This window comes from Epinephelus lanceolatus, chromosome 1, assembly GCF_041903045.1.
Source record: "Epinephelus lanceolatus isolate andai-2023 chromosome 1, ASM4190304v1, whole genome shotgun sequence".
Classification (NCBI taxonomy): domain Eukaryota; kingdom Metazoa; phylum Chordata; class Actinopteri; order Perciformes; family Serranidae; genus Epinephelus; species Epinephelus lanceolatus.
Window position 1 is genome coordinate 4,988,777 of NC_135734.1, and position 24,966 is coordinate 5,013,742.

At 38.7% G+C, this 24,966-nt stretch overlaps 1 protein-coding gene and 1 long non-coding RNA gene across 4 annotated transcripts in view; one reads left to right on the forward strand and one right to left on the reverse strand.

The window, feature by feature from the left end:
* Positions 1-5,462: 5,462 nt before the first annotated feature.
* Positions 5,463-23,395, reverse strand: LOC144463829 (uncharacterized). 3 transcript variants are annotated; one of them, XR_013491840.1, is made up of 6 exons: positions 22,523-23,395; positions 9,115-9,188; positions 8,522-8,590; positions 8,259-8,325; positions 7,087-7,179; positions 5,463-6,462 (listed from the first exon to the last, which is right to left on the reverse strand). It is a non-coding gene; the product is annotated as an uncharacterized LOC144463829 (long non-coding RNA). The 3 variants fall into 3 exon arrangements; XR_013491839.1 differs by lacking the exon at positions 22,523-23,395 and adding an exon at positions 14,790-14,857; XR_013491835.1 differs by lacking the exon at positions 22,523-23,395 and having other exon boundaries at positions 9,115-14,810.
* The window catches only part of elk4 (ETS transcription factor ELK4), a 43,365-nt gene continuing 40,156 nt past the window's right edge, over positions 21,758-24,966 (forward strand). The window contains exon 1 of the mRNA XM_033627151.2: positions 21,758-22,214. The gene's annotated coding sequence lies outside the window, so the exon portion shown is untranslated. The remainder of the gene's footprint in view (positions 22,215-24,966) is intronic.

Sequence of the window (24,966 nt, forward strand, 5' to 3'; positions counted from 1 at the left end):
AATCGAGATGGTTTGGGGTGAGCTGGACCGCAGAGTGAAGGCAAAGGGGCCAACAAGTGCTAAACACCTCTGGGAACTCCTTCAAGACTGTTGGAAAACCATTTCAGGTGACTACCTCTTGAAGCTCATGGAGAGAATGCCAAGAGTGTGCAAAGCAGTAATCAGAGCAAAGGGTGGCTATTTTGAAGAAACTAGAATATAAAACATGTTTTCAGTTATTTCACCTTTCTTTGTTAAGTACATAACTCCACATATGTTCATTCATAGTCTTGATGCCTTCAGTGAGAATCTACAATGTAAATAGTCATGAAAATAAAGAAAACGCATTGAATGAGAAGGTGTGTCCAAACTTTTGGCCTGTACTGCATATTTGGAGCAAATTTTGTTGTTAAGGTTATTCCTGTTGTTCACTGTCAACCCACAGTGTTAGACGTTAAAGCAGATGTTTTACAAACGTTTCAGGCACTATTATTACATTTACAGTGTCATGTAATGCATTACCGCCTGAAAACTGTTTTGTTTTCATTTTTCATTCATCCACACTAATCCACACTACTCCACTTCCACCAGTGTGCCACCAGAAAAAATATCCCTCTATGTTGTTGTGTCATATTCCAAACTACATTATAGAATGGTGCTGCTAATGATCGTGCATCTGAGTGTTGCTGCACTGTGTGTTATCATGTTCAGTGTGTTTTCATTCATATACCTACAACATATCCCGTTCTGCTTCTGCGTCCTAAGGCTGCCTGAAAGCAGTAGGGATAAAGAACTCCTAAAATTACGAGTTTAATATCGTAGACTTTATTGTCATAGATTTACAACTTTATTCTTGAAATCCAAGATTTTTTTTTTTGTCTTTAACATGGTCCTAATCCTCCTTTGTATATAATACATACATACAAACATACAGTACATACACACATATTTACACATACAGGCTTCATATTAAGTACATACATGCACACATACACATAAATATCTGTACATAAATGCACACATATATGTATATATACATACATATGTGCATACGTACACATCCATACACACATGCAAAATTATAAAGTGTTAAAAAAAAAAGCAAGTCTGTACAGGTGGGTTTTTAAAAGTGTTTTAAACTGGAGCACTGATTCAGTTGATCTGATGTCAAGGGGGACTTTGTTCCATAGATTTGGGGCTGAAATAGTGCACATGTCTGTGCCAAAATTACCCTGCTTCTTACTTGATTCATTACCTCAGTAAACATTTTCCTAATGAATTTATGGTCTTAATCAATATTTTCAGTCTTTTTCAATGCAGCATGATAGTCACTTGGAAATTATGGTCCCATTTAGAGTAACATAGACAATAAAGCAGGGCATGGTTTCACTAACACGGCACAGACCAGCTGTCAGGAATTATGGATAGGGGCACAACATTTTCCAAACTGAGCCCCTCATCCACACCCAATACAGCAGCAGCAACAGCAAACAGCTGTAATACCAACAGGGATCATTTCAAATAAGCTCTTGGCCAAAATACCACATTACCAAACTCCTGAGGAACACCATACAAATACAAATGTGATTAAGTATCAAAACGTCTGACATTTGGAGATTTCTATCATAGTGAAGAGGGAGCTGAGCCAGAAGGCAAGGCTTTCAATTTGCTGGTCCTTCTACAGCTCAACACTCACCTACGGTCATGAGCTTTAGGTAGTGACCAAAAGAATGAGATCACAGATACAAGTGGCCAAAATGAGTTCCCTCTGTAGGGTGGCTGGGCCCAGCCTTAGAGATAGGGTGAGAAGCTTGGACATCCAGAGCAAGCTCGGAGTAGAGCCACTGCTCTTTTACATCGGAAAGGGTCAGTTGAGGTGGTTTGGGCATCTGTCCCACTGGTAGGAGGCCCAAGGGTTGACCCAGAACACGCCGGATCAATTATATATCTCCTCTGGCCTGGGAGTGCCTTGGCACCCCCCAGGAGGAACTGGAAAGTGGCACTGGAGAGTAGGATGTCTGGGGTACTTTGCTCAGCCTGCTTCCCCCATGACCTGGCCCCGGATAAGTGGTTAAGTGGATGGATTGCATTATTTGGCAATTGGATGGCAAGCGCTTCTGTTCTGGAAACTTCTGAGAAACCCCCTTATTGTTTAATTTTAATTAATTTATATACTTTATTAATCCCTGAGGGGAAATTCAATTTTTTTCACTCTGTTATCAATTACACACAGGTCCGAAATACACACATACACAAACAGGACCTATACATGCACTAAGTGGAGAGATGTCAGAGTGAGGGGGCTGCCTTGGACAGGTGCCCCGAGCGGTTGGGGGTTCGATGCCTTGCTCAAGGGCACCTCGGCAGTGCCCAGGAGGTGAACTGGCACCTCTCCAGCCACCAGTACACGCTCCATATTTGGTCTGGACGGGAACTTGAACAGGCGACCCTCTAATTCCCAAACCAGGTCCGTATGGACTGAGCTACTGCTGCGCCCCATTGTCAATATCTCTGTGAAAGCTATCCATCCTCTGAATGCCTGAGGTCTCTAGTTTGACGTCTAAAGTTTCATGAGGCTGTGATTATCCCTATAGGTCATTTTATACAGTGGTGTCAAGTTGAAAAAAAAATGGTCTCAATGAAATGGTTACTATGGGGACTAACATCACCTCACATGAATTCAGTTGAATCCACAAGATTTTCAGTTTTCCAGTCATATCCAACCCCTCAAAATATTCAAATACACCATTTTAAAAAATGGCAATGCCACTTTTTCTCCCACTAAAGTTTTGCCTAACTTTGGTGCCTAAAATTTTCACAATAACTGGCAGAGGTGGGGTATCAGATGACTGGTTGAAATGCGTTTTAATGATAACAATAATTTATCATGTAAATACATATAACTTGTTTGCCAGTGATATACAGTACAGGCCAAAAGTTTGGACACACCTTCTCATTCAATGCATTTTCTTTATTTTCATGACTATTTACATTGTAGATTCTCACTGAAGGCATCAAAACTATGAATGAACACATGTGGAGTTATGTACTTAACAAAAAAAGGTGAAATAACTGAAAACATGTTTTATATTCTAGTTTCTTCAAAATAGCCACCCTTTGCTCTGATTACTGCTTTGCACACTCTTGGCATTCTCTCCATGAGCTTCAAGAGGTAGTCACCTGAAATGGTTTTCCAACAGTCTTGAAGGAGTTCCCAGAGGTGTTTAGCACTTGTTGGCCCCTTTGCCTTCACTCTGCGGTCCAGCTCACCCCAAACCATCTCGACTGGGTTCAGGTCCGGTGACTGTGGAGGCCAGGTCATCTGCCGCAGCACTCCATCACTCTCCTTCTTGGTCAAATAGCCCTTACACAGCCTGGAGGTGTGTTTGGGGTCATTGTCCTGTTGAAAAATAAATGATCGTCCAACTAAACGCAAACCGGATGGGATGGTATGTCGCTGCAGGATGCTGTGGTAGCCATGCTGGTTCAGTGTGCCTTCAATTTTGAATAAATCCCCAACAGTGTCACCAGCAAAACACCCCCACACCATCACACCTCCTCCTCCATGCTTCACAGTGGGAACCAGGCATGTGGAATCCATCCGTTCACCTTTTCTGCGTCTCACAAAGACACGGCGGTTGGAACCAAAGATCTCAAATTTGGACTCATCAGACCAAAGCGCAGATTTCCACTGGTCTAATGTCCATTCCTTGTGTTTCTTGGCCCAAACAAATCTCTCCTGCTTGTTGCCTCTCCTTAGCAGTGGTTTCCTAGCAGCTATTTGACCATGAAGGCCTGATTGGCGCAGTCCCCTCTTAACAGTTGTTCTAGAGATGGGTCTGCTGCTAGAACTCTGTGTGGCATTCATCTGGTCTCTGATCTGAGCTGCTGTTAACTTGCGATTTCTGAGGCTGGTGACTCGGATGAACTTATCCTCAGAAGCAGAGGTGACTCTTGGTCTTCCTTTCCTGGGTCGGTCCTCATGTGTGCCAGTTTCGTTGTAGCGCTTGATGGTTTTTGCGACTCCACTTGGGGACACATTTAAAGTTTTTGCAATTTTCCGGACTGACTGACCTTCATTTCTTAAAGTAATGATGGCCACTCGTTTTTTTTTAGTTAGCTGATTGGTTCTTGCCATAATATGAATTTTAACAGTTGTCCAATAGGGCTGTCGGCTGTGTATTAACCTGACTTGTGCACAACACAACTGATGGTCCCAACCCCATTGATAAAGCAAGAAATTCCACTAATTAACCCTGATAAGGCACACCTGTGAAGTGGAAACCATTTCAGGTGACTACCTCTTGAAGCTCATGGAGAGAATGCCAAGAGTGTGCAAAGCAGTAATCAGAGCAAAGGGTAGCTATTTTGAAGAAACTAGAATATAAAACATGTTTTCAGTTATTTCACCTTTTTTTGTTAAGTACATAACTCCACATGTGTTCATTCATAGTTTTGATGCCTTCAGTGAGAATCTACAATGTAAATGGTCATGAAAATAAAGAAAACGCATTGAATGAGAAGGTGTGTCCAAACTTTTGGCCTGTACTGTAGGTCAATAAGTAAATTGTTGTACATGATCCTGTTCAAGGGTCAACAATATGCCTTTGCATGGGCCCCCTACAGGCCATGGGCTGGGATTGTCTGTACAATGTGACCCCCTTGAAGGTGGGGCTGCCATGGTGGTGTCCTCAAGTCAGATCTTCCCCTCAGTTCTCCACAGCTCTACCCTCTCGTCCAAATATGGTAATTTCTGGCTCAAAAAAAAACAACAAGATGGCGACAGCCAAAATGCCCTCTTTCTCTCTCCCCATCTGCTGTTCATACATTATTCCGCCTCAAAAAAATCTGATTGGTGATCAACTTCAAAGGCCTCATCCACATCGTTGAAATTAGGTAAATAATCATCCACGACATTGAAAATCTTTCAGATAACATCAGACTACGTTTTCTGTAAACTACTCTGGTTACGAAACTCTCAAAATCTCATGTTTCCACTGTTGTCTTTCTGCCAGTGGCAGAAGGTAGTTATGCTGGGCCCCAGTGCACGCTATAATGACACACTCAAAAAAATTAAACGTTGACTTTAATTAAATATATTTTGTCAACAGGTTCCACGAAATTGTATTAAGTTAATTACAATTAAATATATAAAGTCAATCTAACTTAATCAAATTGTTTTAGAGTAACATAATGATTGTGAATTGACCCAAATAAAAACAACTACTTCTGATCAACAAGAGTTATTTCAGCTTGCCATAATTAAATCAATTATGTTATATGAACTTAAAAAATATAGTCATCCTACATATTTTACATTTGCCCTTTAAACATACATCTTATATCTATAAGTAAAATAATACATTTAAGTTCAATTAATAAAAACATTATACTTTCATCTAATCGATTCTTTTTTAATTAGTTTGACATAATTCTAGTTTGTCAACAGGTTCCACACAAATGAATTTGGTACACCCGACATATTTTTGTTAATTCCTTTATTCACCAACGCATTTAACATTAGCATTTTGGTGCACTTGGTCCAAAAACAACATTATGACATTTTTAACGCAGGTATACACTGACTATGTACAAGTACTTCATACAACCCCTCTTCAAAAAACCCAAACTATCCCTTTAAATGTAAATACTTTCTGGTTTATTTAGTCCTCTGACAGATTGGACTGTTGGTTGTGACAAAATAAAACATAAGGTTTTACACCTTGGTGTATCAAGTCAAAAATGCCAATCACAGATTCTCAAAGTGACAACCAATAGAAAAAAATGGACAGATTAATCACTAATGAAAATAACCATTTGTTGCATCCATCCAGATAAACTCAGTTGGCAACATTATGGTACACGATAGTCCATGGACATCTGTAAACTGCCTTTATGCAGCATAACACATACAACATAGAACAAAAAACATCCTTTTGACAATATTTTGGTCTAACATGACAGGCTTGGTGTTTTCAAAAAAAATTCAAACAGCATAATGGTCTAAAAATCTAACACCACACTTGCTGCTGTCAACATTGGCCTTTCAATTCACTTCTCAATTCTTGTAACTTGGAACTCAGTTTTACCACAAGACTACTTTTCACTTTATTCAGTTTTGATCCAAAATAGAATTGTGCCTATTCCGCATAACATTCAGTATGCAAATCAATGGTTGGCTCATTCAAACAGTTTGTTTTTGAGCACCTGTACCTTTGTTGAGAGTCTTGAAGCATCCAGTTGAAGAAAGATCTTCTGAAGCACTTCAAAGAAGGCTTTCAGTTCTTGAGGATAACTGAGGTTCAGTGCATAGATTACACCCATCAAGAGTGCACATGCAGTGGCAATGTCTCCCAAGTCATGTAGAACTTCAACACCCTCGATCACGATTCCCACATCAGCTGGAGGAATGACTTCAACAGTGATGCTGTAGATGCCATGGAGAATTTGTTCAACCTCCCCTTGAGTAGTAGGATCGGAATCCTTTACATGGGACAGAAAGACACGACAAAAAAAAAACAAAAAAAAAAAAACACCACACTATGAAATCACAAACAGATTTTGCAGAATTGAATAGCATTATTTAATGTCAACTCACTTGGTACTTTATTTGGAACAGCACTGCTTTTACTTTTACTAAGCTTAGACATTTTGTTTGTGTTTACATTGTGTTAACAAGTCTTCCTAATATGTTTATATGATCTAGTGAGTAGCAGTACTGAGCTGGAGAGCACAGATAAACAGCTCCATGAGTGAGGAGCGGAAATTCTCACTGCACCACTCCACTTACATGCTCTGGTAGACAATATTAAGAACACTTATCAATAAAACTGCACTACTGCCACCCACTACAACCTCAGTTATAAGTAAAGTCAAATTATTTTTCTGACAATGTCAGAAAAAATTAAACTGTATAAGCTTCATAAAAGTAACTGTATTGGCTTACATTAGATTGCACAGGTGTCCCTAATAAAATGCACGGTTAAGGTATATATTAGATTTCAAAATAAGTTTAAACAAACTAATTCCAAGCAATTATAATTAAGTAACAACATTAGTTATTCAATAATTGGTTGAATAGAGGTGAAAACAATTAATATTACTAACCAGGTATTCCTTGAAGAGGATGTCTGGGTCTTCATTCAGATAGACACAAAGTGCCTTCAGGACGCACTCCCTCTTTCTTTTGACAGTTTCATTCTATAAAAAAAAAGAAAAGAAAAAAGAAACTTTAGGACTGCACATACACACCTACTACACCTCACATTTCTAAAAGCATCTGAATAATGGTACATATTGCACTCCTTATCCAAAACATATTCAACTGGTTCAACTACTTGGAACCTGTCTTTGAAGTACTGCTTCCACTTAAAAGCAGTGCCAAGTGGGCCTTGATCTCCAATTGTTTTTGTCAAAGGGTTAGAGAGGCAGACTGCAGAGGCCAACTCCTGTATTTCTGTTGCATTACGACCAAGATTATGCTTAGTACAAAAAACTGACACAATGCCATTTAATGTAGTCATGGACACAGAACTCATCAGGAAGTGCAAGTCCTGTAAAAGTTCATTGACTGCACTGCTTGGAACATGGAGTATGTTTTCCATCTTAAGCAACACTGCTGCAAATTTTTCTTGTATTATCTTCTCAACATTTTCTGAGATGTCCGTCTGAGAACTTGACTGCACTTCTAGCTTGTCTTCATCAAATACTTCACTGTCTCCATGTTCACCTGAAAGATTCGGTGCGTCAAAACTCTCTCTCAGTGAAACTATTCCAGGTTTAAAGTCACTGTAAGAAAAACCAAGGTGCTTTCTATTTTTATGTGATTTAAATGTCCCATAGATGTTTGTGCTAAATGAACATCCTTTGAAGAAGCAGGGGACTGTTTCATTGGCTTTGAGATGCAAATTTAGATGTGCAAAATACTCTTTTTCAGAGGAAACTTCAGGGAATCCACAAACATGACAGTTGAATGTGGCCAATGACGATGTTTGCTGTGATGTCTCTCGGTTATGGACTTGACACAAATGTGACCTGAGCGCATTCCATAAGTTAAATGTACACGGACAACTACTGTATGGGCAAGGATATGGGTGCTGGCGCCCATAATGTGGATGTTTTGACCTATAGTGTTTAAGTAACTGGTCCCTAGTTGGGGTCTCTGAACTGCAACCTTTACCCTGCCACATTCAAAATCTGGAAAAAAACAGCAAAGGAATATCAGTAAAGAAAACTTAACTTGTAAAACATTTTCTTTAGAAAAGTGTGACTGAACATACCATGTGCAAGCTCAGCAGTGCCGCCTACACCACATTAATGAGGGAGGGAGCAGATAAAGGCCAGAATCTGAAATTCAAGATGTTAACAGGAGTCATCAACTAATAAATTCATCAGTTGCTTTTAAGAAAACCAGAGTTCTAAAATTAAATGAGCTATTCAGAAGAAGAGCAAGATATTGAAGCAGTCACCTGATGCATGTTTCTAGAAATAAAAATACAGACAACCCAATTCACAGTAAATGAGTAGTTAGTTGAGATCATACCTGTTATGAGTACAAAGCCTTGTCCAGACAGGAGGGAGCACAAATGATCAATGGACCATCATTCAGGACCTGATATATGCAACATGATGATGACAAAAAGATAGAAAATCAACTGAAATAAATGTAGAAAGATTTTAACAGAAGGGGGGGGGGGTGTAAGGCCTTTTTGATTTATGTGATTTGATTATTATTTGAGATTAAAGAACTTTGTGAGTTAAGAGCTGAACACAATCTATATTCACAAAGTCTACACTTTCTGAAAACACTAAATTTACACTGCGTTTATATCATCACTTATCATGACTTCCAGCACTCAACACAATTAGTGCATTCTACTTTGAAAGAATATATGAACTACGTTCTTTATGTTTAGAGTAGAATATCAAATCTGATACAGATATCATAGCCAGGCCACTAGACACTTTGTTTTGAACTGCAAATCATAAATTCACGACAGAGGCTGGTCACCTTTAACTGTCACTGTTAAAAATTAAGCCTAAAGCCCATTTCACTAAGCTTTGTAAAAAAAAAAAAAAAAAAAAAGTTTTAAGTTTGGAAATATAATACAAAAACAAAACTGTTAAAATACTTACATATAATGATATGGTGAATCATGTACTCAAAAGTAGACGCAAGCTTCAACAGCAGCTAAAGGTATCTCCTTCACCTGCAAACGGGAGAGGATGCAATTAGATACTGAAAATTCAGAGAGGAAAAAAAAAGACACTTCAAATATTTTTTAAATCAAGCTTATCCTTTACAGGGTCGCGCGAGGCTGGAACCGATCCCAGCTGACATTGGGTGAAACGCGGAGTATACCTTGGACAGGTCGACAGTTCATCACATGGCTGACCCATAGAGACAAGCAAACAAACAAACAGCTCATATTCACACCTACGTAAAGTTTAGAGTCACCAATTAACCTGCACGTGTTTGGAGTGGGTTCATTCTCACTGCCGCGATGCAGAAATGCGGGACGGATTTGCGGAATATTCGCGTAGCGCTTTTCCGCGTTTAAACCATACACACAGGCGCGGTACGGACGCGGTGCGGAATTTCGCTTTGTTGTGTTCCAGTTTCGCACAGTGTGTGCGGTTGTGGGTGAACATGGACGCGAGTAGCAGCAGCAGCAGCAGCAAGCTAGCAAGCTAACGTTTAACAAGCGTCAACTTCAACTTTCTTTAGCACTTACCACTCTCACCGCAGCCACCAAGCTAGACAATGGACTGCCAGACGTTGTCCTTTAATTCATTGTTCATAAAATCATCCCGTCTTTTATCAAAAAGGACAGGGTGCTGTGAAACAAGGTTTATCAACCTTTCTCCCATACTGTCCTGCCTGGCTGGATTTCGGACTCTCCCGGGTCCGCGCGACTATAAACAAACGATTTCATTGGCCCAGCTGTGTAGTTCCGCCAGCGAATTGCGCAGGGGGTCAAAGTCTGGGCGGAAACTTTTTTCACCGCACGAAAGTTCCGCCCCGGTGTGCAAACTTCCATAAGAACCCATGAAATCAACTCTTATATTTTTCCGCGAGAATAATCCGCGCGGATATTCGCCCTCAGTGACAATGGACTTCAAGGAAGTCGGAGCACCCTGAGAAAACACACGCAGATGCGGGGAGAACATGCAAACTCGGCACAAAATGGCTCCAACCACAGAAATCCCCAATGGCTGGTGGGTTCAGAGACCGAACCTTCTTGCTGTGAGGCGACAGTGCTAACCACTGCACATCGTGCCGCATTTAATGTTTAGTAGCATTAAATTTACCTAAAACCGACATCTGCTCTGTGACACTGCACACTAATTCACATTTCTGTTAGCATGTAGCTCACGCAACTTTCGTCTAGCAGCGGCTCAGTCAAGTTCATAAAGACTAAAAACAACAACAACATAATGGCCAAATACAAGACAACCTAGGTTATAAGACCAAGCATATCCACTTACCAGTGCTTCAATTCAGTATATTGCGTTTTAAATTACAGTCCTTACTGGTCCGCTAATCCGAAGTAGTTCGTTGTTGACAACTGCTACCTGTTTTTACTCGCGTGCAACACGCCGCGGCCGCACCTCCTGTACCTGCTTCACAATAAAAGCTTCCTGGTGGTTCGCCGACAGAAAGCTTTTATTATGAAGCTACAGCAAAACGATAAGTATCAGCAGTAACGCTAGCTTCACCAGCTTGTAAAATAAATTTAATATCTGTAAATTCAGACAGGAACACAAAACTAACACTAATCTAATCCACAGAGACTCGGTCACAAAAAGTGATATGGCGGTGCTCAGCGGGATAAAAAAAAAAGTTAGCTAGCACAAGACCCACCTGCTCTCTAAAACTGCACAAACACGCCAACAATATATTATATATTCTATAACAAGCACAAAATACAATCACGCTCAATATTTTTTTTTTAAGTTTATTTAAATTCCAAAGATTACATGACCTTTCAATAAGTAATATACAGATATTTCAATACAACAATAAAATTCCTTCTCAGAGGTCATTGTAATTTTTTTTTCTTTTTTAGTTAAAACAAATCTGATAAGCAGTGAACATGCACAGTTACGTTTTAGACTGAGCATAAACGAGTGTAACATAAACAGATAACTAGGAAACCATAACCAAATAACAAGAGAAAGCCATAAAATTAAAGGGTAAAAAAATAAGTAAATAAATAAATAAAAATAAAATAAAAAATTTCAATTATCACTTTCTGGGGTCAGATTGAAAGACAAAGCAGATAACACACTGTAAAGGCATTCAGCATTCTTAGATCCAACTTCTTTCAAAGAGTCCAAAAAGATAGCAAGCTCCTTCAACAGAACATGAAAATGAGGTGTGACAGACATGAATTTACATTTATGTATAAAGTATTTTGCAAGTATAATGATATTGTTTAATAGAAACTCAGTTTTTGCGTCCTCCAAGACAAGACCAAATTGAATATTTTCATAACTTAGGGGTGACAAAGACAAGTTATTTTCCAAGAACCACTGATAAAGATCTTTCCAAAACCTATCAGAAATGCTACATGAGAAGAAAAGGTGTTCCTGAGTTTCAATGTTATTTTCACAGAATGTACATTCATTAACATCAACATTAAATCTAAGGCGCAATAGTTCTTTACATGGATAAATCTCATTCATTGTCTTAAAGTGCACTTCTTTAGCTTTCGGTGGAATAGAAAATTTCAAATAGTTACATCTAATTCTCTTAGCGGTGGATGCAGCAGTAATGTATCTTTCTAATATGGATCTTCTTTTTAAGGGCGATGGGAAACATCCTTTGGAAAGTAAAGATCTTAGAAATTGATTTTTGCTACATTTATCAGCTGAAAAAAGACAGTCTTGAATGAATAAAGGGTACATTCAAGGTATTGTTGATTCATAAAATAAATATCCTTTGATTGTAGCTATAAGAGCTTGAGGTATTGCTTTAATCGCATCACTAAATAATTCTCTGGTACAGTTTAAGTTGTACTTGTTCCTGAATTCTGTAAATTCCAATATATTGCCTCTGTCATCCAATAAATGTAGGATAGACCAGATTCCCTGGTCTGACCATTCTTTGAAGTAAAAGGACTTCTTTTTTATCAAAATATATCTATTATTCCATATTGGAGTATTGTGGGGGGAGAAATTATGTTTGAATATTAATTTCCAATAATGGAGGACCTGTTGGTGAAATTTGGAAAGTTTGACTGGCAGTTTACTTATTTCAAAATCACACTTCAATAAAAATTCCACACCCCCAAAATCCAGAAACAACTTCGTAGGAAGATTAAACCAAAAATTTTCATACTGTTTGATAAAACTCTGCAACCACTTCAGCTTTAGTGAGCCATTCATGGGATTGAAATCAATTGCATTCAAACCTCCTTCTTCCAAAGATTTAATGACATTATTCTTCCTAATATAATGATGTCTATTTTTTCAAATAAAATTAAAATTGTTTTGATTAATAATCTTAATTATATGATCAGGGATGTTCAAAGAGTACGCTGGGTAAATCAATCTCGATAGACCTTCCATTTTTGAAAGCAAAATTCTTCCGAAAATAGATAAGTCCCTTTGTAACCATGTATTCAAAATTGTTTTACTTTTTTTCAGAATGTTCTCAAAGTTAGCCCTCTCTCTATCTTTCAAATCCTTAGACACTGTAATTCCTAAATATTTGACTTCTTTTTTGATTGGAATGCCTTCAATAGATGTTAGAGGTTGGTCATGAATCGCCATCAATTCACATTTATTTAAATTCAACTTAAGACCAGAAGCTTCTGAGAAGGAGGAAATAATTTTTAGAGCTTTCGGTATTTGAGCGGCATTTTTTAGAAATAAAGTTGTATCGTCCGCTAGTTGGCTTACAACTAAGGGACAACCCATAACATTTAGCTGCTTGACATCCTCACTATTTTTTAACATAATACCTAAAATCTCCGCCGCCATAATAAAGAGTAGAGGAGAGGCAGGGCAACCTTGACGGATACCCCTTCTCACCTCAAATCTACTGCAGGTGCCAAATGGTAATGATACTGAACTATTTATGTCATTATAAAGCATATTGATGATCTCTCTGAAGCCATCACCAAAACCGAAGTGTTGCAAAGTGTCCAAAATAAAAGGGTGTTCCACTCTATCGAATGCCTTGCAAAAATCTAAAAATAAAATGAAACCATCATCCTCAATTCTGTCACTATAATCAAGTAAATCCAACACTAGCCTGATATTGTTATGGATGGAGCGTTCTTTAAGGAAGCCAGATTGTGTTTCACTGATAATTTGTGCCATACCTTCTTTTAATCTGTCAGCAATAACATGGGCAAACAATTTATAATCGCCATTAAGTAGTGTAATAGGTCTCAGATTCTCCAAGTATTTTTTATCCTTGCCAGGTTTGGGGATAAGGGTTATTAATCCTTGCTTCATTGTGGGCATTAGGGACTTGTTCGTGAAGCATTCACAAATAGCAAAAAATAACAGTTCTTTTATTTCATTCCAAAAAAATTTATAAAAATTTGACGATAACCCATCTTGTCCAGGTGCTTTCCCTAAACTAAGTTTTTTGATTGCATTATCCAATTCATACATTTCAATTTCAGCATCACATAGTTCCTTGAAATCAGTGCTGATTTTGGGGATGTGATGTTTAATACTTTGGAAAAGGGCATCAGATTTCTCTTTAGAATGAGACGAGGAATATAAATCTTTGTAAAATCTATGGACTTCATTAGACAGCTGTTTAGAGTCCGTGCATTCGACATCATTTATCATAAGCACATTAATTGCATTTCTTTCTTGTCTTTTTTTTTCTAAGCCACAGAAGTACGCAGTATTTTTCTCCCCCTCTTCTAACCATTTGGCCCTGGATCTTACATATGCCCCTCGTGCTTTCCTCAAGTACATTTCATCTAGTTTCGATTGGAGGTTTATGAATATATTTTTGTCTGACTCTGACATAGGTGTCTTTTTACAGCAGTTATCAATATCTTGTACTAGCTTAAATTCCTGTTCCCTGAGAGCTTTGCTTCTTTTTTTCCCAAATTTGATTGAGATTTGTCTGACCCTGTACTTAAAAAACTCCCACCTATTACAATAGCTACCTATTGTTGAGTCAAATTTTATCTCTAATATCAAATCTTTAATTAAATTACAATATTCATCACATTTCAGAAGGTCACCATTAAATTTCCAGTGTGTTTTTCTTTTGTTATTGTGTAGTGAAGGTTGTAGCACAAGAGATAAAAGGCAATGATCAGTTAGGGGTGCACTTGACATTGATACATCTGAAACAAAATCTACTAGTTCAAGTGTTGATAACCATCCGTCAATTCGAGATCTGGCATTTCCATTCGGTTTTATCCATGAAACTTGACTGATATTCATATTCCTACTTCTCCATATGTCAATAAGTGCATGAGTATTACAGAAGTCAAGTAGAGTTGTATTATAATGATTATTACTGAATTTAGATGGACATCTATCAAGCCAGTCATCAAGAGCTAAATTAAAATCTCCTCCGAACAAGATCAGGTTTGTGCTGTAAACATTTCTGTATTTAGTGACAATATCAGAGATTTCTGATAACATAAGCTTATTTAGATTGAGGGTACTATAACCATAAATGTTAATTAGAATAACAAACGAACCTTCAATGTTTAAAACAACTGCCAACCAATGACCATTTTCATCAGCTTTATGTGTAATCAATCACGCTCAATATGAAATTAATACAAACAACAGGCCTGGGTAAAAAGAAAATGTTCACTTACCTTTCTCGACGACAAAAAAAACGACAACTTGAGGCCTTGCGCATGTGCAGTCTGAAACGTCTCACTCTTCTTCTTCTTTGGGGTTTTAGGCGGCTGGCATTGCATTACTGACACCCTCTGGCTGTAAGATGTATCGCAATCCTAACTGACAACGTAAATAGTTTGTGATTAAACAACAGATTAATTTTTTTTTTACAGATAACGACAGACACAATTTCGTCGACTTTATTAGAATAACATGTTTAACTGTAACAAAGACAAGTATTTTAAGTAAAGTGAAAATAAAAAATAAATATAACTTGAACAACACCTCTAATTCACTTTTTTGAGTGCAGGTCCTAGTGGGCCCTGGTTACTAGTTATGCAGCACACACACACACACACACACACACACAGTTTAAGGCATACGTATTACCAACATTGTGTCTTTCTGCCGCTTTCATGTTAAATCCGCTTGCAGATGTGTCTTGATGTGCTTCTGTATATGGTATCGTCTTGTTACATTATTAAGACAAAATTAGACATTATTAGACTTAATTTTGGACATCAACGTACATATTACCAAGCAATCATCATTACATATCTGTGTATGACAAAAACTTCAAAAGAAGAGAGGAATTTATTAGTCTAGCTAAATTGTTTTAACAGTTTATGTAGAATAAGCATATAATTTTATTATGGTCAGATACTATTTTACAAAATAGAAAACCATGATGGAGATGGGTTTGCCTTTTGAGGCTATATAAAATTGCAACATTTTTGATTTAACCCGAGTACTTATTCTTGTTCTTCTATTTTCAGGTGGCAATCGGGCCCCTCCACCCCACAGGCCCTGGTGACAAGTGACGTCTTGTGAGATTTCAGAACAAGACTTCCACCTAACAAGCCAATAACAAAAAGGCAGGGACCTCATTTATAAAGCTTGCTTACGCACAAAACAGGGCGTGAAAGTGGCGTACGTCACTTCCCATGCAAATGTTGTGTTTTATAAAAATAAACTTGGCGGGAGAATGTGCGCATCTGTAAGCAAACTCCGAGTCATGCGTGCGCACATTTTAGAGACACTGGGAAGTGGCGACGCAGACGGCGAGGTGGAGAGGTGGAGTCAGATTTTTATTGATGTCTCACACAAATTTAATGTCACGCTATATCCACCTTAGATACACGTTATCATTGAAATTAAATCCAGCAGCCTTATTTTGCGCTTGGAGTGAGTGATAATTGTTTCATAAAAACGTTGTGAAATGTCAGTAGTTGTCAATTGTCAGTAGTCCAGTGTTTTCATAGCGAAAAAAATGATAAAGTTACACTAAAATCATGAATAACAGAGCTTTCATACAGCTCTGCACACACATTACTCTTGGATGGATTACTCGCGAATGCAGGCTCGCACAGAAATGCCACGCATATCACATGAAAGCGCAGGAGCAGAGCTTTCCAATGATACCACACATCATTGTGCTGTCATCCCATCATGCTATAAATCCAGATTAATTGTCTACAAAATAAAAACCTGACGAATTTCTTTACAATCCATTATACAGATTTTGTTATCAGTCACTTTATATAGTGAGGAATATCGTATCTTACCACGTCTTAGGCTTGCGTGTGTTTCTCCCTGTCTATCCACATTTGTAGTCCGGCTTTCAAGATGCAAATATCTCCATATTGTCCAGCTGACACTCCATCAAACTTTGTATGACAAGACCAGCATACTTCACCTTTGCGCACCCAGACAACTGTAGCCTAATTATGCATGCATGACAGGGCCGTAGTCACCATATACATTGAGGGGGACATGTTTCCCCCCCCATTCCCAAAATGCCCCCCCAATATATAACTGAAACTGAAAAACAACAACAAACTTTGTTTACTGAAAAAAAAGTGGCAAATAATATCTTGGAGGACATCATTGCACTTGGTTGACTATTTTTCTATGATCTTAGATGTAATTATTGCATGTTTCTTTCAGATAAAACACATTTTTGACTTGTGAATGAGTCAATGGAATTTCTTGCAATAATGAAAAAATACTGGCAATCATGTCTGCCTGGCACAAACCATATGTTTTGGACAACTGTGAAGTGACAGAATGTCCCACCATCATGGTTCTAATATTGCCAGATTCCAGAGAGTCTCCCCTCTTCATATATGGCAGAATATGTCTTTTTCCAACTTGCTATGGTGAGATACATGTAAAAATGTAAGAATTTAGTAACACGGATGTTTTTTTTCATTGATATAAAAATTAATACAAAATAGAGGCACATAGTAGGACATGGAATGATGGCAAATCTGGATAGCCCACATTGTCCTGAAAAAAACAAGATATAGCATGTGTATGTAACATTTATAATAACTGTGATATGAGCTTAAAAGTAAAGGCAGTAAAAATACCCCAAAAACGCCTAGGGCCCATAGGGTTAAGCACAACCGTTACACTCATTTCATCAGACATGTACTGTTCATGACAAAACCGGCATGAAGAAACGTGTTCACCTATTACACTTTCATCTTTGAATTGTATTTCAAATTACACGTTGTATTTTGGGACAGGGATACCACTGGTTCATGCTGTAATTCAGGCCGGGAGTCTGATCAGACTAATTGCCATGAACATATAAATACTGCGGTGACCCTCGTACGTAATTGCGCAAGATGGCACTGGCACATACTCCTTTTTGCCTCCACCTTTAATAAATATGATTCTTTATGTCGCACATCAGTGTCAAACATCCTCAAATTTAAAAGCAACACATTAACTACATGTTGGTAAAGGAGTAGAAATATTTGGTCTACCTTTAGATCAGACCACTTTTTTTTTTTGTTCTGTCACTGTCCGTGCAGTCCCACAGACACAGCTGACAGTATCAGCAGCGTTGATGTGTTGCCACTTTTTTTGCTTTATTAGTGATCCCACTGCTGTGGCCACCAAATAAAATCTTTCTTCAGTCCTCCACCTCCTGTTAAAGGGTCTCTTGCTCAGTCTTGGAGAAATTCCGTTTTTTGGTTTGTTTCTCATACCTGATGCCGTGACTCACAAGGAGAGAACACTCGCATGCCGGCTTACTTACACGCTGATTACATTCATGAGGTGATTTGCATGACCATTTATGGTTGAACTAGGGCGTGTAGAGGGCGGAATATGAGGCGGATCTGGGTGCACACAACTCCAGGAGGTCTGTGATTCATAAAGAGAACATTGCGTGCAAGTGTGCGTGCGCACGGTTTTATAAATAAGATTATTTTTTGGCACACGTCAACTTTTAGTATGAATCCTAAGCACTCTTTCATAAATGAGGCCCCAGATCAAGTGAGAGTAGAGACACCTAGCCACTTATAATAGCCTGTCTGTGGCAAAAACAACCACTTTTAATGGACGCACAGTGACAGGTTGAAAAAAATCCAGACGTTATCCTTTAACAGTGTCTAGGGGTTTATCATGTTGTATAGTTCCTAGGGATGAGCGAGCATGGCGTTTCCTGTATCTGTATCTGTTTAACCAACTAAATTAGCTCTATCTGTATCTGTTCTTGATGTGGGCGGAGTTTTGACCAGAAGTGGGTGGAGTTTAAATTGAAAGTGGGTCAGACCTATTCACAAATTGTTATTTTAAACCTACAATTGATATGGTTTGATCAGAAGTTGCTATATTTATTATCTATTAGAACAGTATTCATATAGAACAATCTCAGGCATGTGTACAGATAGACCTAGAGTGGTGCGCAAGCACAGCTGACTAGATAAATGCCCTTTTTGCATGACAAGTTTTGTTTGTCTGTTTTTTCTTTTTAATTTTTTTTTTTTTTTTTTTTAATTTGGACAATGGCATCAATTCTCAGTTTAAAGGGAGTTGTAGTCCCAGCAACTGCATTTGAGTTGAGCCCCCGCTCCTCCCTCTTCAACTTCCCTTGTGGCAGCTGCATGTAAATTGTGCAGAGCAGCATCACGTCTCCTTGACCTGTCCTCATGGACATCCAGGTAGCAATAGTGTTTGCCCTAAACCTTGGCATTCTATGTCTCTGTTGTGAATTTAAACCACTATTAAAACATCTCAGTACAAGCAGCCTCTGGGATTCTTCAAGAATACTTAAAGGGATAGTGCACCCAAAAATGAAAATTCAGCCATTATCTACTCACCCATATGCCGACGGAGGCCCTGGTGAAGTTTTAGAGTCCTCACATCCCTTGCGGAGATCGGTGGGGGCAGCGGCTAGCACACCTAATGGCAGACGGCGCCCCAGACTAATGTCCAAGAACACAAAACTGAAACCACAAAGTATCTCCATACTGCTCATCCATAGTGATCCAAGTGTGCTGCAGCCGCGACATAAAAAGTTGTTTCGAAAAACGTCATGTGAACTCTGTTTTTAGCCTCGCTGTAGCCTGTAGCTCTGACTGCTTCTGTGTGCACCCCCCCCCCCCAAAAAAAAAAAACAAGATGGTGACAGCCAAAATGCTAAACTCAAGGCTTCAGAACCAACTGTGTGTACTACTGTACTATGTAGTATGCCAGAAAAGATTTAATATGTCCCAATACATAGTATGTGAAATACAGTATGCCAAAAATACCATGATGTCCTACATCACATTTTGCAGTACGCAAGCCAGCATGCTTTTCTGGCTGTTGTGACCCACAATCCTCTGTACAGTGAAAGATTCATCACATCAACTGAGCCGCAAACAGATGACTGCTTGTTGACAGCTGACTGACAGCTCTCAGAGGCTGCAATGATGCCTGACAATGAATTCAAGTACATGATTACCAGTCTAATAGGAATAATAGGAATATTATATTTAATATATTTTATCACAGCAACAATAGGCCTATGTGTTTGCCAATTCATGTTTCTTGCTCTGTATGTTGTTTTATGCTTTGTACAGTGACCTTGGGTGTTTTGAAAGGCACCTTTTCAAATAAAATGTATTATTAATATTATTGTTTAAACAAACAATAGAGTCATAAAGATTACCACCAATAACAGGACATAACAATGAAAATAACAATGACAGAGAAATGCGGATGTAATTTTACTGTGGTGAATAGATGATGTTAGAATCTACCTTGCGTACAGTTATAACTTCAAAGTTATAACTACATACACTGCAAAGTAACAACACCAGCAGAGTTCTCCAGGTTGACCTGTGTCTCTGGCGAGCTTAGTGAATGACATTTTGTCTTATCTCCAAAGTAACAGATATATGGGCAAGAGGGTCAAAGTTCAGGGCTTTAATAAAAGGTGTTGTCTTGTGTTTTTTCCTCTGACAATATTAACATATAGTCAGACACAGTTTATTTAGCCTATGTAGTTGAAGGGACAGGTTTGCTCTGCAGCAGCAAACTGATATGATGCTGATTTACATGAGAATTCATGTAAAATGAACCATGAACATAACAGATTGCCTGTAAAGCATTTTAATTAATTAATTTATCATAATTAAAAAAAATTGGAGACTGAGAACAAACTGATATATGAGTCTGACAACATTTTTAATAAATCAACATAACGGGCAGGATGTAAGTGTTCTTTGACTTCCTGGACTTCCGGACTGAAGGCTGCTGGAAACTGTCGGGAAACTGTCCGACTTCGACTCAGCTTTTTGTGACCGTGCCCTGCTGCAGCTGCCTGATCTTGTCTACTTTCCAGGCGAGGCGCAGTTCATCTCAAATGAGGCTGTTATGAGACCGTAGTATGTCCTGATTGTGTGTTCCAGTACCTATACTACAATACTATATAAATTAGTAAGCCAGAAAGAGATTTAGTATGTCCCAATACATAGTATGTCAAATGCAGCATGCCAAAAATACCAGAATGTTCTACTACATCCGGTCCAATTTTGCAGCGTGCAAGCCAGCATGCTTTTTTGGCACAGTGCTCTGTGCAGTTGAAGATACATCACATCAACTGGGCCACAAACAGATGACAGCTAGACAGCTTGTTGATAGTTGATTGACAGCTCATTCACAGCTGTTAGAAGCCACAATGATGGATGACAGAGCATTTAAGTGACTGATGACCAGTCGAAGAGTGGTGATAATAAGAATATTAATTAAGTGAACAAAATAATCATGGATTACCCACAACAAAAGACCATAACGATAAAAACGATGACAGAGATATGCAAATGTTATTTCACTGTGGTTAATATAATATGTTAAAATCTACAATATATGCAGTTATAATTTCAAAGTAAAAATTACATACATTGCAAAGTAACAACAGCAGAGCCCTCTGGGTTGACCTCCGTCTCTGGCAAGCTCGGTAAACAGCATATCGTTTAATCTCCAAGCTAATGTAAGTACTTTTTAAGGACAGCCACGGTAAAACAAAAGTAAAAAGAAAAAGTATGAATGCACCCACAAACCAGTGGGTGACACAGACATGGTCTATGCTTTACTTCATAACATCATAAGTTTGAGACTTACTTCTCTGGTTTCTGGCTTTCAGAGAGTGTAGTTCATGTTCACAGATACTGATTGAACTTCCCTTGGCTAATAAAGTATTAAAATATTTAAAGTGGTGTCCCCCTTTAAAGTTTAAAATAGCATTGCTAAAAAATCTTTGTGTTTATTTCTTATAAAAATATAGTCTTCTGAAGATTATTGAAACAAAGATTTTTAGCAACACGTTGTAAACTACGATCCTACTCTAGATAAATAAAAAGGAGGTTGTGTAAGTAAAAGACATAACACACAGACAGTTTCACTGGTAGTATATGTCTAACTTCGTTGTAAAGTTACTAAATAATTAACATCACGACCACAGAAACGAGAGGAAGTGATCTCAGCGTGAGTTTAATGAGACGTTTTTTTGCACTCGGAAGCATCGGAATTTTAGACCGACATCCACAAACGAGCAAACAGGAAGTACATTTTTCTCTAAGGGGTGCTGGGAGAGCATGCGAGCCCCGTCATCAAGTGTGACCGTAAAAGTAACGTAGATCTGCATGGCAAAATATGTAATATTTTTTGAGAATATTCATTTAAATCTTCTACTTTCTCTGAGTTGAGACTGTTTTAGTTATTATGATACTAATACTACAACGCTAAAGTGCATAAAGAAAGTGCAGTTTTGCATTGCAACTCAAAATAAACTATTTGCAGGATAATATGTACACTAAAAACAACAGCTACCAACACACAAAATCCCTGTTTTGTCTGTGTGCAAACGCACTTAGAGGCGGCACAGATGTCGGTTATGAGGCGTACGAGGAACACTGAATGCCACATTATTTCCTGTTTAAAGGATATCGTCAGTACAAGCCAAAGACAGTTTGATGTATTTTATGTTAAGGTATTTCCCTAGCACTCTGCGCGAAACTTGTTTCCTGACCAATGACACAATAGGAAGTTTTCCAGCAATGTTTTGGGAATATTTCGACGCGGCTCAACGACTCGGAAATTCAGCGGGCTATACGAGCGAGGTAATGTTAGCACACAAGCTAATGTGAAGCTAGCTAACAGCTAACTTACAGTGAAGTTACAGCAAACTAACGTCAATGCCTTGAAATGTTTGCTTCAACGATTGTTTACACTCACGCTTAACACGACGGTAGCATTTGAGCTTCACGCTGTGACTTTACATTGTCGGTAAATAGCTATGACTCTGTGTTGACGGTAACGAAACTAACGTAATTCATCAACAAGTGGTCCTTTATTTTGCTCTGTGTGGGTGCCGGGTTATCTGACAGACGAAATCAGTCACTCCAGTCCGAGCATTGAACAGGCTTACCCATGTTATATGACTGATTGGACCAAGTTGCCGATATCGCCGTGCTCCATAGGTAACGTTTGCTGTCACTGTCAGGCGTTAACGTTACATAACGTTCACTGGTAATCTGTTTTCCCTGGCAGCAGTTTTGACGCTGTCCTATTTTTGCTTGATATCACCGGTTTTAACATGATAGTTTGGGACAGATTGTGTGGGGGGTGTGTCTCCACCCAGCAGGTCCGGATGAGTCAGGGCAGATTTACTCGTCCCCATAAGAAGCTTACACACACACACACACACACACACACACAGCGCGCAGTTGTTGACAGACACTGACAAGGAGAGCACATTCAGCCTGTAACATGAAGTAACATGGACAAAATAGCAAACCACATGAGAATCCAGCAACACATACCAGTCATTATTAGAATAGATGTCACATAGCAGCCTGTGTCAACTTAGTGACAATAACTATTTGTGTGGCTCTTCTAGAGAAACCTTCAGTAGCTGGGGGGTGCATTGAAGGAATGTTGTACACAAAATCTGCAAGGGGAGATTAAAAATAAATACTAAGCATCAGAAAAAGAGAAATCTTGCGCTTGCAGAAGAAGTGAGCCCTCCATGGCATTTGTAAGAGTCACTGCATAAACATATATGCAACTTTATTTCCACACGTGCATTGCATGTGAACAATAATCAAGAGGGGGCTGTAAGCAGTGGTGTAAGGTAGTTACCATGAGCATCAGTGTACATTAGTTACTAGTTATAAGGTGAACATACACACCACTGGCAACTGTTTATTAAAAACAAACAAGGAATCAAATTTAGGGAGCTTTGCTACTTTTTCCCCTGTTCGTTTTTCTCTTGTCCTTTCTTACTGCCACTTTTATGTTTAAAAGGCATGACTGCTCGCTGGACATGCAAATGTACTCAGCTTGTCAGTCTTGACAGATTTTGCGCCTAAACTAGCTCCTGTATTTTATCATTGCATTGTATTGTATAAGAAAGTCATGAAGGAAATGGGTTTGCATTTTTGAGGGCATGTAGCCTATAGCAAAAGGCACCATTTTTGATTTAATTTGAGTTCTTCTTTGAACACAAGTGTAGTTCCTAGGTGGCAATCTGACTCATTCACAAGCCCCCACCCCACGGGTCTCAGTGCAGCCGCACAGCCTGCACTATTGATATTTACACCCCTGGCTTTAAGTAAGACTAAAAACTTTAAATAAAAGCATCATTGTGCATGATAGAAGGGCTGATTTCTGCATAACCAAGATGAGTGGAGTTGCTGGGCTCTGCCTTCTCCAGTGTGTACAATAAGTGAACCGTAACATGAGACACGTCATTATGGAGGCAGCCCTTCATAGATGACCATTGCTGAAGCTGGATGGTGCTGGCCATAACAAGTAATATTCAAGCTGCAGTGTGACAGTAAACATCACAGTGCAATTCCAGGGTACAAATGCCTGTGTGCCTCTATTCCAGCATGTTATTTCCATGGCCCAGGTAAGTTCAATCAGTATCTGTAAACATGAGCTACTCTCTCTCAAAGTCAGAAACCACAGTCAAAAGTCTCAAACTTGTGATGTCACAGGGTACTAATTCTGGAGCTGCTCTTTAGACAATGAATGGGAGGCTGATTTTGTGGACTCACTGAATGTTTGTCTTTCTTTATATACCCAAATGAGCTTTATTCTATTATAGTGTTTTCAGTTGTGAAACAAAATGTACCAATTTACTCAGAGCATTCCCCTGGGTGCTCTCAGAGCCTCTTTACACCTGGTATTAACAAGCATTTTGTTGATCCAAACACAAGTGGACAGCTGAGACCCATCACCACTCACAGTAGGGGTGTAAATCAGCAGTTTCATCACAATATAATATTATATTGACTCCTTAGACAACGATAAGAAATTTGCCAATATTACATTGTCTGCCATTCAGGGGCCTTTTGGCCATAAAAAAAGACACACATAATAATAAATGCAGTTAAGTTTACTTTAAACTGACTCGACCAACAGCACATGGTATAAATGAACCTTCGGGGCTTTCTGGCAGAAAACCCTTTCCCGAAGAAATCTTTTCATGTTAACCCAAACCATCATCTTTTTCAGAAAGCTTCAGTTCTATCTGGCTTAAAGCCCTGAAGGCAAACTTCAACAACAGCCATAAAACATGGATTAATAACATCATTTCAAATCATCAAACTCACCTCAGTAATAACTGTCAAGTTTCAGAAACATAACAGTTGTTTTTCCATTATTATCTTAAAGGGATAGAGCACCCAAAAATGAAAATTCAGCCATTATCTATTCACCCTCATGCCGAGGGAGGCTCTGGTGAAGTTTTAGAGTCCTCACATCCCTTGCGGAGATCCCAGAGGGGAGTGGGTAGCAGCACAACTCCACCTAATGCAGGCAGGATGCCCCAGTTTAAAACGTCCAAAAACACATAATTGAAACCAC